General features: G+C 45.6%; 1 pseudogene; it reads right to left on the reverse strand.

Moving 5' to 3' along the window:
* Positions 1-9,163: 9,163 nt before the first annotated feature.
* Positions 9,164-11,972, reverse strand: LOC138567533 (stress-70 protein, mitochondrial pseudogene; annotated as a pseudogene).
* Between the last annotated feature and the right edge of the window lie 595 nt (positions 11,973-12,567).

Consider the following 12,567-nt stretch of genomic DNA (forward strand, 5'->3'; position numbering starts at 1 on the left):
TGTTATACAAGACCCTCTGACATATTTACAACTGTGAGGAAGGCTTGTCAGTGGAACTTGTAACGTGCAGCAAGACATCTTACAGCCAGTGGGTGATCTGAATCTATCAGCAGTGTAATATTCCATCAGAAGTGTGATATGGTCACACAGATATATAGACTGTAGCTAGATTCACTTAAAATCCTGGTGCTGCATAGTGCTCATATAGAAACAAATAGCCAATTAATTGTGTCAAATGTTACAAGAGGCAGTGGCACCTGATAATTATTGCAAGGGTGTTGATGTCTTATCATACAAGCTTGGAGCCCACGTCAATACCATTTCTCTGACAAGAGCAACAAATTGTTAATTTCGGTTGGCCATCCCAACCACACTTATGATTGTCTGGTGGGCAACCAGGGTGTAGGTGGGGGAGGTGAAGAAGGGAAATCTTGGCTTGAAGCCATCAGATGCCTGTTCTCTGTTCATCTGACAGAACTAGAACTGCTTTATACCACCCCACCCTACAGTGATTATTCATGAAGATTTAAAGCCCCCGAGAGATGTTGTGGACTATAGATAAATGCTGTTCATATGAACTTTTAAGTGTCTTGGCACAAGTTCATTTTGGTACCCAGTCATTTTACCGAAAATAAATCAGAGTGGTATGTTTTACCGAAACCCAAAATGTTATCCACTCTGATTTTACCCTCGATAAAAATGACATAACCTTAATTTTTATGGCTTGTGTTCACTCATAGCATGGGGCTCTTAATTGGATTTGGAACAATTACATTTTGTATTTGTTCAGTTTATCAATATTAATATATGACATGTTCACAAGTCCTAATATTTTGCACTCCAAAGATAATGATTGGACTAAAGTGCTAATGTTAAGTAGTGGGACTGTGCAATAACCTTGCAAAGGCCCTCCTACCTAGAATAGGGAAAACGATTACCAAGGTCAGCTAACTTAACAAGAATGTGAAAGTTCTGGAAGTTGGTATCCATAGGCAAGTCCAAAGATGAAAGTCCCTTTACAATTGAGGATTACAGAAGAAATATGGTTCATCCACTTAAGCAGCCTGTATAAAGAGAACAGAAAGTTCAGATATAAGCTCCAGCATTAACCATTTGAAGCCATCCATCAAGATTGAGCCAAGTTAGTACTAATCTTAAAGAAAGTTCATCCAGCAATCCTCAATCAAAAATCTGATAAGGCCCTAGGCCCCAAAGAGATTCCAGTGGAGTTTCTTAAAGAGGAGAGACATTTAGGTCCCACTTCTAGTAGTATTGTCCAACATAGTTTGGAAAGTGGGAAGAACACACAACTTGTGAAAGCCTGAAGAGGTGGTAATATATATATTTTTTTTTAAAGGAGAGGGGGTGGAAATATGCCAGGAAAATAGACGAATTTCCCTTTTCAATATGACAGGTAACATTTTCTGGAGGATTCTCCTAAAGAGGTTAGCAACTTGGATAGCAGATAATCAGCAGGCAACTATACAGAATGTCATTAGCACAACTGACCTACGCTTTAAGTTACAAATACTCTTCTAGCAAATTGTGGTTCAGAAAGAAAACTATTTAGCCTGTATTGATTTAAAAAAAATACTTTTGACAGGGTGCCAAGAACATGACTCTGGAAGGCTCTATCCGATCTGCTCTGCCTACGGCCTCAATACTTTATTCCCATAACCCAGCAACAGTATGGACTTGGAGGAAAGCCCCCTTCGAAGAAGAAAAAGTGTGAAGGTACGGATGAACATAAGCTCCATCTCTGTTCTGCTTGTACATCAACACTAAGAACCACTCTCCCTCACTGCTGATGCTTCAACACTTTTTTCATAAATGGTAGCAGGCACCCCTCTCCAGAAAGAGCACGGCATGGTAACCTGTTCATTGTTTTTTCCCCCACTATGAGAGTTAGCAGTCATCTGCTTTTTGCTCACTGTACCTTTCACAGATGGGAAATATCCATTTGCATATCAGTCTTTGTCCCACCCACATGGGCAGACCAGCACCAAAATGCTTTGGCAATTCCTTTCTGAACAAGAGTACCAACAGCAACCCCATACATGTGTTTCAGCCATGTTGGGCCTCATCAGTGAGGTGGAGCTGTGCCTCTCTGAACACAGCAGGGAGTCCACGTCTGGGTTCCCCCAGGTAACTCAGGGTGACCAACCCCAAGTTCCTTGAAAACACTTTGCTACTCTTGTTCAGAAAGGAATTGCCTATCATTTCGATGTTGGACTGCCCACCTGGGCGGGACAAAGACTGATATGTGCGATGGTGCGAACTCTCAAAGTGGGAAATACCCCCACAGAACAGGTTATCAGGCCATGTTCTTTCTGGAGAAGGGCGCCTGCTACCTTTTTTGAACAATTCATGGCCCGATTCTGAACTTGGTGCAGTGAATGTGCTAAAAAGCCAGATTCACTGCACCAAATCAGTACGCCCAGGCTCCACCAGTATTTTCAAATCCTTCAGGATTGCGCCTGTTTGTCATAGTGGGCGCAATCCTGAAATCTCAGCAGCATTTTTGTAAAATAACATTTGTTATTTTACAAAAATGCTGCTGAGAACGTGTGTGTGTATATGAACACATTCATATAAACCAAAGTAAGCAGCTTCAACGTTGCAGAATACAACATTGAATCTGCTTGCTTTGCAAACACCCAATTTGCGGGCTGCAATCACCACGGGTCACTGTGCTGACCTCCATTACCCAACACGAGGACTTAGGCAGTACAAAATGGCCGCTCACCTTCACCACTGAAGCTGCCTCCTCCCAGCTTCCCTGGCTGATCGAGGAATCCGATGTGATTGGTCCCAGTGCCTGCCTTTAGGAGCAATCACCAACCGGCAGAACTCAGGAAGGCACACGAAGAAAGGCTCTCGCCTGTCTGGAGCCGGCAGAGCCCTGAGACATGCCACCTGCCCCGACCGCTCCCCTGCACCCTGCGCATTCTGCAAAGCACCTCCTGACCTCCACATAGGGTATGTACCCCCCCTGCAACTACACTGACGGCGGAACTATATCACCACTTAAAGTAAGACTGAGGACACGCGGTGGTTTGAAACTGTCCCTCTCCTTGCACACAAGGTGCACCTACATATTACTACTCTTAAGGTGCCCACTCTTATCTAGACTTTCACTTATGTCCAACCTAACTCACAATGTTGCTTTATGTTACTCCCTTTTAAAGATAGCACAAGCATTATACTGGCTGCCCCATCTGTCCACCTAGTATAACCCTGACGAAAAGTCTCACACTGCCTAGTTAGGCGCTAACCAGCGTTTTCCACCGTTACCTTATCCAATCATGTCCTGTGACCCACATACTGTATGCCTGTCGCCTCTAACCTTGATACTCGCTTGCACTGAATCCGTCCTGCTGCTTTGTTATACCCAGACATAGCTGGTTCTAAACTTGATCAACAACCTCTGCCCCATGCTGGTTTATTGCATCTAGCCTATGTTGACCTGCCTAAGCTCTGATGCACCCAGCCCCAGGTAGCTCTATGCCTTACAGCCTAACTATCGATAGGGGAAGCCCTTACTAGCCCATCTGTCGCCTACCATACCTGTCACTGTTGTCAGTGCACCGACTTTATGTGTCTCGATGTGCCTACCTACGCCTGCCTAGCACATATACCTTGTTGTTACTCTACGGCACTTAACCTTAGAGCGTCTTCTCCATTCTAGGCATTGCCCCAAGGTAACCTAACTTAAGAGTGCACTGGTCCTGCATTGTGCAACCTTGCTCCTAGACCATGATCACCTGGCTTACCCTTACCATGTTCCCCTTCTGCATCATACTAGACAACGTACCTTGTAGCGGCAACAACTTCATAACCTTCAACCATGGCCTAGCCTCTCTTGGATGCCCCAGGCACCACCCGATCCCCTGCCCCACACCCTTCCTACCTTCACAGCCACCCTTCCCACCCAACCTCCACCCTCACCAGATCCCTTGGAAACACTATCTCTAACAAAACTCCCAATTATAGAAGACTTAGTACCCCATGCCACACTGTACCTCCCACACTGAAATCCCCTAATTCTGTATGCTCAACTAATCCGTACACCACGGCCCGCAACAACAGACTAGGCACCAGGCCCATCCCCACCCCATACAACTAGCAACCACCCTGCAAAACTCAACAACAAAACTAAGACACCCAACAAGCCTGAACCACTCCCCCTAAAAGGGGCCTTACTCAATGTCAGATCCCTGGCTGCACGACCCACAGAAATTGCCGATACCATTCTAACCTACGATCTCGACTTCCTTGCCCTAACGGAAACATGGCTACATGAGGCATCTGGACCACACCTATCGCTAGCTATTCCTATCAACTATTCCATCCTCAGAGCCGACAGACCTAATGGCAAAGGAGGAGGCGTAGCAATTATCTGCAAATCACTACTAGGCTGTAGACTAGTCTCCACCCTATCACTTAAATCCTGCGAGCTACTCACAGTCAAGATTCAAATCTCTCCCACAAGCACGATCACTCTTCACCTTATATATAGACCCCCAGACCCTCCTGGAGTCTTCGAAGAAGAAATCACTGCCCTCATCACTGAAAACTCCAACTATTATCCTTGGTGACTTCAATCTTGGCTTCAACGACCCCAGGGACGCCCCAGCCATATCCCTAGCTAACGCCCTAACGGAACATGGATTCACTCAACTCAGTACCTCACCAACTCACCAGAAAGGTAGAATTATCGACGGGGTAGCAACTCTTAACTGCAACACCACTTGTAGGGACCCCCAATCTCTCACATGGACGGATCATTATCTTATCCCTCTCGAAATTCACATCAACCATAGAGTTCCTAAAAAGTGCCCCATGGCACCAGCCTGCCCAACCAGAAACAAGCGCAACATCACAGCTGAAGCTTTATTACCCTTGGTCCTACCTACCCTTAACGCTCTACCGGACAATGCTGACCTTAACCTACTTGTTGACACCTTCAACAATTCCATGGCCACTGCCATTGACACCATTGCCCCTCTGAAACTACGCAAAAGCAAGCCAACAAGCCACTTGAATTCATGGTACACCCCCGAACTTAAGGAAAAAGAAGGCCAAAGCTGAACTCTTAAGGAAATCTAACCCATCATCTGAAAACAAATCCACTCTTAAGAACATCTCAGCGCTATACAAAAGCAAGATATTTCGCACCAAAAAAAAAAAAAAAAAAAAAAAAGGAGGAGGCCTACAACGTTAGAATAGATGAGACAGGCTCCTCCACTAAAGAACTATTCAAAATATTAAAGAAGCTAGAAAACCCCAATCCACCTCCAGACACTTGCTCAAAAGATGAACCTTGGTGCACCAGCATCCAGAACGCACTCAACAACAAAATCTCAGGACTCCAAACCAAAATTGAGGACAAACGTCAACAACTCTTCAGTAACTTGACCACGAACCCAATACTCAGCTCTCCAACGCCTATCAAAGCTAATACAGCTTTCACCTTTGAGAAAGTAACTATTCTAGAAGTCCAAAAAATTATCACCTCCTTAAAACCATCTAATTGCAAAGGGGACAGCTGTCCTGCACAGATAATAAAAGACGCAGCCAGGGACCTCTCTCCTTTTATCACTAAGCTAATCAACCGGTCATTTGCTAACAACTCTGTCCCCAGCAACTTAAAACAATCCTGGGTTCTCCCTCTCCTAAAAATACAATCACTAGACCCAGCCATACCAACCAATTATAGACCCATCACCACTGTCCCTTTCCTGTTAAAAATCCTGGACTGTCTCGCCTAAATCCAGATTCAGGAGTACCTAGAATCCAACCAACTGCTAGGTATACGTCAATCTGGCTTCAGACCTCAACACGGAACAGAAACCGCTCTGGTTGCCCTCAAAAGCCAGATTGATGAAATCAAAAGGCAATGCTGCAATCCTACTTCTCTTAGACCTCAGTGGCCTTCGATTTAGTCGATCACGAAATCCTCTGTAGCCACATATCCATCGCAGCCCACTTCTCTTCCTCTGCCTCCGCATGGATACAACCCTTCCTGGCGAATAGAACTATGAGTTTTCTCCACAACAGCAGCAGCGGACCCTATCCCCATCGCATGCGGAGTCCCACAAGGCTCCTGTGTCTCCCCCACGTTGTATAATATATTTACAAAGCCACTATTCGATAAATTAGACTGTCTGGGTGTCACCTACACTAACTACGCAGATGAAACCCAGATCCTCCTCACCATCTCGGGCAACTACAATGCGGACGTCACCCGGATTAACTAAATTTTCTCCATCATTCAGGCATGGATGGCCACCCACGGCCTCTGCCTGAATGATGAGACGGAGCTTCTTCTGGTCGGCTCTCCCAACAACCTGGCAAAACTCAGTCCTTGCTACAATAACATCATAGATGGCAATACTATCCCTATTGTCAAAAGTGGGAAAACCCTAGGCTGCCACTTTGATGCCAACATCAACCTCACCAAACAAATAACTCGACCGCCTCAGCTACTGCCTATACGGGCAAGCTAATTAGGGCTAGCAGACCCTTCCTATCTTTCAATAGCTGCCTTACTCTTGCCAGAGCCCTCATCCAGTTCAAACTGGACTACTGCAAAAGCCTGTACTTAGGAGCCAACCAATCCATAATAAACTCCAGGTTCTCCAAAATAATGCTTTACGCGCAGCATTCAACATCCCATGGCGAGAGCACATCTCCACAACCAGGAAAGCGTGTAAATGGCTTTCCATGCAGCAAAAAATTGACCTCAAAACTGTCTGCCTCACTTATAAGTTCCTAAATCATCTAGCCCCACCGTATCTCAATAATAAATGTACTCTAAAATCCGCCACCAGATCATCCAACTCTCTATGCCTGGTAGTCCCTAGATTTGCCATAAAAAGAGCAGGAGGTGCCAGTTTCACTGTGCTTGCCGCCCAACTTCGGAACACACTACCAATTAACATTAAAACTATTGAGTCCTTTCCGATCTTATCAGCTGGTTACTGAACAAAGAAAAGCATTCACCTCCACTATCTTACATGTTAACTCCCTAAGACTGCGACCATTGCCAATACTATATGTAAATTGCTATACCATGTAACTTATGTAAACTTGTAATATGTAAATGTATATCACGTTTGTAACCACTTTCTTAAGCGCCCTTCTACCCACGGGTCCGGAGCGCTATACAAATAAATAAAACAAACAAATCTGCGGGCTATATCAGTGCATGTAGCCTGCAGATTGACCAATCATCTTCCCAGAAACACCACTAGGGTGTTCTAATATTGGTTGAAAAGCCAGTTACCTGGGGGAACCCAGACGTGGACTTCCTGCTCACTGTGCTCAGAGAGGCACAGCTCCACCTCAATGATGAGGCCCAACAAGGCTGAAACACAAGTATGGGGTTGCTGTTGGTACTCTTGCTCAGAAGGGAATTGTCTAGCATTTCGGTGCCGGACTGCCCATTTGGGCGGGACAAAGACTGATATGCAAATGGATATTTTCCATCTGTGAAAAGGTACAGTGGGCAAAAAGCGATGGCTGCAAACTCTCAAAGTGGAAAAAAAAAAAAACAACAGGTTATCATGCCATGTTCTTTCTGGAAAGGGGCGCCTGCTACCTTTTTTTTAAAACAATGCTTCAACACTTATTGCAGACGACGCAGCCAACATCTCTAGAACCTTATGAGCCAAAGAAAACAATTTGCCAAATTCAAAGAACTCTTCAAAGAAAAAGGATGGGAAATCAATGACCAGGCCATGGTAACGATCTATATTTCGGTACTTGAGATGTGCCAAAGTGTGTGGCTGGTAAGGGTGGGAGGTGGAATGATTTAGATGTTATGGTTACACACGTTGGCCAACAAACTACCCAACAACTAGGGACAATCCTTTTTTTCAGTTTAGTAATAGTGCAAGTCGCATTCATATCCATGAAAAATATTTCACCAGCTGTATGCCTTATACCATATTATGTGAGGGTAGGCTAAGGAATGCTACGCCAGGTGACTATGTCACAGCACCAATTCAGTGTCCCTATTGTCTGTGCAGTTGGCCAGGACCACCTTTCTGACAACTCAAAAACACTGCAACTGTAGCTCCACTCTGTCTTAAATGATATTATGGTACTATGCAGCTAGACACGCACAATAGACTAGTAACTGAAAAAGCCAAACCATGCACATCACAACCACAGCATTGCCATGTTGGTGAAAACCGTTAGAAACGTGCCTGTGGTGTTTAATTTCTATCATGGTTAGGGGAGTGCCATTGACCCAATGTGCTTAAAATGACACCATTTTCAGTAAACTTGACACCCCCCACCCCCCCCCCCCGCCAACTCATAGAAAGGGGTCCCATACAAGCAAGTCTGCATCATTCACGGCCACACAAGGTCTCTGAAGGTAGTGGCCCCTAGAAGAGTTATTTAACCTTCTCACGTTGCTGGTGTAGCGCCGCTGGTCTCGATGAGCCGTACACAGTCGAAAAATTAGGGGATACCGAATCGGTATGGGATACCAAAGATTGCATAACACCACCACACCGAAACAGCCAGCGTTGAAGGTGGACTGCCTCGTTTACACAAAACTAAGAATTGCCGTACTACAATAACGTGCATCCTAGAATTACATTTTTCAAACACATAAGATTTATTGTATTTAAATAATAGAATTATATCGGTTATATATTTTGGAGACAGAAAATATTTGCAAACGAAGCTTAATCTTAATGTCGCCGCAGACGTTGCATCATTCCAAGATGGCCGCCGAAAGCTGTCAAAGATACATTTGCTTTCAGAATCAGAAAAGGGACTTCAATGCAATTGGCTCCATGGCGGCCATTTTGAGCTATCACTTCACCTTGAAACTCGACAAGAACGTAACAGTCGCTGTTTTTTTTTTATTTTACCAGGGCGGGACATGCGGCCATTGCATAATAGCACTACTGCAGTCGCCGTAGGGAGCAAGCAGCGCAGCCACCCCAAAAACGTTTCAAAGCCTATATTTAGTGGGGGTTTTTGTCCCACCCCACACATACACAACGTAATTCTATTTTGCAGAAACGCGTAAGTGGCTATTGACCTGGTATGGTAACTGGAGTACAAATTAAACATGCCCCCATGCATCATTCACTTTGTCTTACTCCGGTTATCAATCCTTTACAATTGAAAACCCATAGACTTCATCGATCAATAATTTATTACCCAACCAATTTTTCAGGACTATGTAGCAACGCAGAAAACGATAGGAAGCACGGGCAAATACTATAATATTGTTTTCACAGAATGGTACTAACAAACGTGTCTTGATATAATACAACAGTGACAGGCCAGGGAACTACATAAGGTTTATATTTGGCCCCAACTCAATTGGCTCAACCATGTCATACAAAAAAACAAGAGTTTACTTATAGTGACACTAGTTTGATCTAGACTTGATATTGTAAGGTTTTGTTTTTACAAATTAAAAAACTACAAACAAGTGCCTGAATAAATCTTATGTAATCCAATTAGAAACTGACCAAGCGGATTGTGGGATACCTCACATGAATTATTAGCCTTGAAATTAAAGATTGAAACACCTAATGAGAGTTAAGTACATATAAAAGTATACATATGTAGTACTGCAAAAACACAGTAAAATGCTGACTTTTGCCAATTCTGCTCAAGAGGATGGTGGTTCCTTTTCACTCCTAAACATCAGATTATTCACAAACGATGAAAGTTTAATAGTAGGTCTACTGCTTCTCTTCCTTCTTATCATTTTGCTCAGCACTTTGCTCAGCACTTCCAGAACTCTCCCTCTCTGAGGCCATCTTCTTGTAAGCCACTTCAAAGAGTTTCAACGAGGCCTGCTGAAGGTTAGATGCAGCCTGTCGTATGCTTTCGCCAGTTTCAGTATCTTTACGCGACAACAGATCCCTCATTTTGACAATCTCCTCCTTGAGTTTGCTGCACTCATCGGCTGGCAACTGATCTTTAAATTCTTCCATCTTTGTTTCTGTGTCATGAATTATTCCCTCTGCGTTGTTCACAGCTTCAACACGCTCCTTTCTTCGGCGGTCTTCTTCGGCATACTTCTCTGCATTTTTCACCATGTTTTCAATATCATCTTTGCTAAGCCCACCAGATGATTGAATGACGATTTGCTGCTCACGCCCAGTACCCTTGTCCTTGGCAGAAACGTGAACAATTCCGTTGGCATCAATATCAAAAGTAACCTCGATCTGGGGAACACCACGGGGGGCCGGTGGAATACCCACTAAGGAAAACTGACCAAGAACTTTGTTGTCAGTAGCCATCTCACGCTCTCCCTGGCAGACCTTGATCTCGACTTGAGTCTGCCCATCAGCTGCTGTTGAGAACACCTGGCTCTTTTTTGTTGGAATGGTAGTGTTGCGGTTAATCAGTTTAGTGAAGACCCCTCCGAGTGTCTCGATCCCAAGAGACAGAGGTGTGACATCCAACAGGAGTACATCGGTGACATCGCCAGCCAGTACACCACCCTGGATGGCAGCCCCCATTGCAACAGCTTCATCGGGATTGACCGCTTTACTAGGGGCCCGGCCAAACAGGTCTTGCACAGTTTGCTGCACTTTGGGCATTCTCGTCATACCCCCAACCAGGAGGACCTCGCCAATGTCACTCTTGGAGACTTCAGCATCTTGCATTGCTTTCTGGCAAGGTGCAATGGTTCTTTTTATCAGATCAGCGACGATACCCTCAAGCTGTGAACGAGTGAGCTTCATGTTCAAGTGTTTAGGTCCAGAGGCATCCATAGTGAGGTAGGGCAAATTGATGTCAGTCTGCACAGACGAGGACAGCTCACACTTTGCCTTCTCGGCTGCTTCCCTCACTCTCTGAAGTGCCATGTTGTCTTTAGTCAGATCCACTCCGGACTCACGTTTGAATTCCTTAACAATGTAAGCCAGCAAGGCCTGGTCGAAGTCTTCACCTCCCAAAAAAGTGTCACCATTTGTCGACTTGACCTCAAAAACGCCTTTCTGAATCTCCAGGATGGAGATGTCGAATGTGCCCCCTCCCAAGTCGTAGACCGCGATAACTTTGTCGTCTGCCTTGTCAAGACCATAGGCTAGCGCTGCGGCAGTTGGCTCGTTTATGACCCGCAGCACATTCAACCCCGCTATTTGACCTGCATCCTTGGTGGCCTGTCGCTGCGAGTCGTTGAAGTAGGCAGGCACTGTCACGACTGCGTTCCTTGCCGCATGGCCCAGATAGTTCTCTGCCGTCTCCTTCATCTTCACCAGCACAAATGCACCCACTTGGCTGGGTGAATATAGCTTGCCATGCGCCTCGACCCAGGCATCTCCATTGGAAGCACGAACAATCTTGTAAGGGACATTTTTTATATCCTTCTGCACCTCCGGATCATCGTAGCGCCGCCCTATCAAGCGCTTGGTGGCATAAAGCGTGTTGTTGGGGTTGGTCACTGCCTGGCGCTTGGCAGGCATGCCCACCAAGCGCTCACCATCTGCCGAGAACGCTACCACTGATGGGGTGGTGCGTGCCCCTTCAGCATTCTCCAGCACTTTGGCCTGTTTGCCCTCCATCACGGCGACACACGAGTTGGTGGTTCCCAAGTCAATGCCAATGACTGCGCCTTTGATAGCTTCTGAGGCATAAGCACGTGTATATATATTTAAGGCAAGCTTGTGGCGGCCCAGACGGAAAAGAGGGCTAGAAAGGGTGCTGAGGCATAATCCAGGCTGTCCCGTTCGGAAAAGGGTACCGGTCAGGGTATTACCGCCAGGTCCAGAACTTTGAACCCTGGCCGCCAGGCGGGACGCAGTTCGGCGAACTCCCAACATGTTGCGATGAGCCTCTAAAGGTGGCAACCGAAAGGCAAGGGAGTCTCGTGACAGCACAGCGTGGAACACCGGCAAAAGGACAGAACTGAAGTGACGACTGAATAAGCGGGGAGCATGCGCACACCGGTTGTGCAACTACCTGCAGCAGTCCGCTTTCAGTGCGTATTAGAGGCGGAAACTTCCGTTCCTCAACTATGTCCTCTAGTCAGCGCCTATCACATAGCTCGACTGAAGATCTAGAAGGCTAAACGGCTATCATACAGTGTGCGGGGACTGTACGCCATGATGGGTTGCAAACGCCATCGAAATCCCCATGTTTTCAATGTAGCCTGTAATGTTAGCTTCTAAAAAATGTGTTCGTCTCTGTACTATTCCGAATTAGGCGGGCAGAATATATTTTAAGGGGGTGACAAGAGGACTTTCTATGTTATTATAAGTGAAATTCATACCCCTCACTTCACCCTCATCTGGAGGTTATCAAGCCTTAGAAGAATTTCCACCCGCCTGTTGAGCCCCACTGCTCTCCCAGGACAGGTGAAAACACCACATTTTATGTTTGGCGAGCTGGATTGTATGGTCGAAGGGGCTGGGCGGGTGAGTACATTGATTACATGGCGGGTGACAGACACAGGCTAAAACGTGATTGAGTTGAGAGGTATGAGAGGCCTTAGACTTTTAACAGGATGCGACTGTTGTCCTGCTAGCCAGTTATGAATGCTGATAGAATATTGGAGCAAAAATATGGCCGTTAGCTTAG

This window comes from Ambystoma mexicanum, chromosome 2p (assembly GCF_040938575.1).
Source record: "Ambystoma mexicanum isolate Mex_15411 chromosome 2p, UKY_AmexF1_1, whole genome shotgun sequence".
NCBI lineage: Eukaryota > Metazoa > Chordata > Amphibia > Caudata > Ambystomatidae > Ambystoma > Ambystoma mexicanum.